Here is a 3990-nt window from a genome sequence, read left to right on the forward strand (position 1 = left end):
AATGATCGTTTGCCCGATAATTGGCCCGTGTAAAAGGTCCTTTATTCCTGCATTCGGTGTATGGTCAAATTCTGTCCCAATTGCTAAATGTTTAAATATGAAATTTTTCCTTACTGATAACATATAGTGGGTGAAAAAAAGTTTAAAGGCTACAGTATGTCCACATTTGCAATCAAACGTTTGTCTCAATGCATCTAAAATTAAAAATGATGCAACTGTGTAATAGGTCTTAATTAAAAATTTCCTTTTATTTTGTTTCTACAGCTCTTCTGCAAACCTATGCGCCTCCATGGTAACAGACAACAAACAAACAAACTCTGTGTAGTCTGATTCTGCAGTCATGCTCCCTACTATATGTCCTCTACATCTTTCTAGCCTACCGAACATATGTTAGCATAAAGTAGGGGTCAAATGGAAGGAAGTACGACTGCAGGATCAAACTACAGTTTTTGTTGTCTGTTGCCATGGAAACATATAGACCTGCATAGGAGCTGTAGAAAAGAAACAATAGGACATTTGTAACCTTTTATTTTGGATACAAATAAAATAAGAACAGGGTGCGAATGTGGGCATAGCCTTAACATTTTTCTAGGAATTTTTTGTGACCATAGCAACAAATATCTATTTGTCATTAAGAATGTTCTTGCTCTAATGACTCATTATTACTTATAGCCATATTAGCGGAATGTCTATAGCCACCATAAGACCCACATTCCCATAAACAAGCCTTGATCTAACTACTTGGGTCATGTTGTGGGTGAGATCAGTGGCTGCCATACACCGCTGGTGCTGCTTATCTCCAGTGGAACTAGATTGGACCAGTTAGACTTTGTTTACAGATATCTGGAGGAAATACAGGGTGATTCAAAAAGGATGGTGCAAAAATAAAGGCCTGTAGTTAATGTAAAATCAGTGGTAAATGGCCAGCGACTGAAAATCAAAGCAAAGCCACCAATCACATCACAGCTTTCATTGTTAGGAGCCATATCACTGACAGGCTGGTGTTCAGCGATGAGGCGACCTCAGTGGGAAGGTCCATCGCCACAATGTGGCCACAATCTTAGAATTTGGGGCTCAGAAAATCCATGTGCCCATATTAAAGGAACAGTGTCATCACAAAAAATTTTTTCATATGTTAAAGATGTTAGTGCTTTATTAAAAACGTTTATATTTATTTGTGTGTTTGTGTTTTACTTTTTCTTATTTTTACACTTTTTCTTCCCTATGGGGGCTGCCATTTTTTGTTCCATTTCTGTGTGTGTCGATTAACGACACATACAGACATGGAATACGGCAGCCACAGTCCCATAGGGACTGCGAACGGCTCCCGTCCCATCCACTTCTGTGTACGCCGTCTGTGTGGGAACGGCGCATGCGCCGTTCCCACACAGTCCAATTTGAAATTGGCGCCGTCCGGCGCCATTTTCCTGTGGACCGGAAGTCACGGCCGGACAGTAAGATTACTACTTCCGGTCGCGGCTTCCGGACTTGTGCACTTGGACCAGCGGCAGCAGACGGAGCGGACGGGCCGGAGGGAGCCGCGGCGGCAGGAGCAGGTAAGAGATTTCAATGTATGTTCGTGTTTGTGTACGTTTACTACTGTATGTAAACCTACTACACTGTGTGTTAGCTCAAAAAATGGCGACACACAGTGTAGGAGGTTAGACCGTTCAAACCCCTCGTTTATCCCGGCACTAGCCAGGATAAAGGAGGGGGGGATGCTGAGAGCTCACTAGAGCGAGGGCTTTTTACCCAATTTTGCAGCAAAAAGCAATGTGGTTGCTTTACCACTTGCAATGCTGCAATTTTGGGAATAGCTCCATCTAGTGACCAGCAATGGGAAATATTATAAATTAGAATCTAATTTATAATATTTCCTGGCTCGTGAAAAAAATAAAAAAAATTTGAACAATGTTTAATCACCTACACACTAAATGTTTAATTAAAAAAACAAAACATGTTTTTCTGGCAACACATTCCCTTTAAGCACATGAGGGACTTTTACTGTTCTGTGCAATGAGCAGGCGCAAAGTTTACGGTCCCTTCTTTTTTGCCGAGGATCTTGTCACTGGCTGCTCCTACCTGGACTCGTTAAAGGAACGGCTTATGACACAGACTACGTTTAGCAGATTTTCAGCTCCGATCAGCTGGAGGGAGCACCTCCACGTTTCCATTTGGATGTTAGCCGTTACCTGAATGAAACTACCGAAACGTTGGATCGGCTGCGCCGGAAACAACGATTCACCAGTGTTGCGCTGGCCTTCACCATCGCCAGATCTAACACCCTGCGAGGACTTCTTTTTGTGGGGCTGCATCAAGTGTATCTACCACCCCCCCCCCCCCCCCCAGGCCACAGGATCTGAATGGCCTGAGACAACGCATCACTGAAACAGTGGAGTCCATATCCGAGGATATGCTGCCCGCGTCTGCACAGAACCGAACTACAGCCTAGACAATTTTTTTATTTTTTATTTCTGTTACTTGTATTGCACCAGTATATTCCGCAGCGCTGTACAGAGGACCTCAATTATTACTGTCCCCATTGGGGCTCACAATCTAAATTCCCTATTGGTATGTTAGACATCTGCCGTGTCACCAATGGAGATCACTTTGAATATTTGTAGCGTATAGATAAAACTTGGATAGATCGTGCATCATTAGGTCTGGATCACACACACGTTTTCTTGGCTCAGTTTTTTTTTTAGCCGAACACAGCAGTAGACACCAAAGAAAGGAGACGCATCCGTCGTTTCTTTATTTTTTTTCCTATTTTGTGGATCCACTTCTGGCTTTGGCTCAAAAAACTGCATCAAAACGGCATATGTGAACCTGGTCTTAAAGTGAATCTCCACCTTTTTTTTTTTCTCCACCCATCATTTAAATTTTTGAATATATCTTTATAGGGGTGGTTTCACACATTAAAATTTTTGGGAAAAGCCACATTTTTCCTGGTGTTTTGTCCCGCGTTATTTTGGCCCATAAATGCTGCGGCCAGTTGTTAACTGAAAGTCTATAGTGAAATATAAAACGCACTACAAACAATGTTTTTGTTTGGGTTGTTTTCCGGCCTTTAGGTCAGTGGTGCAGCATGCTGTAGGTACGACTATTTTTCCTGGTGTTTTCTCTTGGACTTGGAAAACGGCAGAAAAAAACGCGGGTTACAAATGTAATGAATTGAAAAAATTTGCCATCAAAAAACACAATGTAAAACGCTTGAAATTCATGGCGTTTTTTACCAGCACAAAAAAAATGCAGAAAAAAAGTGTGTGTGTGAAGGAGGCCTAGCAGTGGGAGCTCTGTATTTCTCACACAGAGCTCCATATCCCCTGCATTGCCATAAAGTTAAAGGGGTTTTCCCACAATTGACATATTTCACCTTTCCACAGGATAAATGTCTGATCACTGGGACCCCCACGATCCCTAAACCCCGCAGTGAGGAGGAGCTTGAAAGGAGCGGCAGTCGAGCATGCGTGAAGTACAACGCTCGGCTGTTCCTGTCAACCCCTTAGACGTGGAATGGATCGGCACCACGCATGCTTGACTGCTGCTCCATTTCGCTGCTCCTTCTGTTGTACAGAACTCCCGTTCTAGTGATGGTGGGGGTCCCACTGATTACATGTTTATCTCCTATCCTATCTTCAGCCCCCGCTAGTGGTTTGCATACTTTGTTATTATCGTGCTCAATGAAAATCTTTGGGATTCACCATGAACAATGCAACGTCACGTGTACGGGCAAGCTTTACCGTTTTCATGTTTTGTTCCAATGTGCAATGACACAATACCGAAACTCCTAAATGCCTACGATGAACATATATTGTCGTCAGACGGGGTATTGTGTTTTCTCGGCATAAAGGATCAGTTTACAGACCTGTTTACTTTGTTGGGTTCTTTATCTGCCCCTTGTTTCCCTGTATTTGTGACTCATCATGTGTGACAATCTCTTTATCAGCGGCCTCCTTGCGTTCTGTGAACGGCACACAAAAGTTTTGC

Source organism: Rhinoderma darwinii, chromosome 8 (assembly GCF_050947455.1).
Source record: "Rhinoderma darwinii isolate aRhiDar2 chromosome 8, aRhiDar2.hap1, whole genome shotgun sequence".
NCBI lineage: Eukaryota > Metazoa > Chordata > Amphibia > Anura > Rhinodermatidae > Rhinoderma > Rhinoderma darwinii.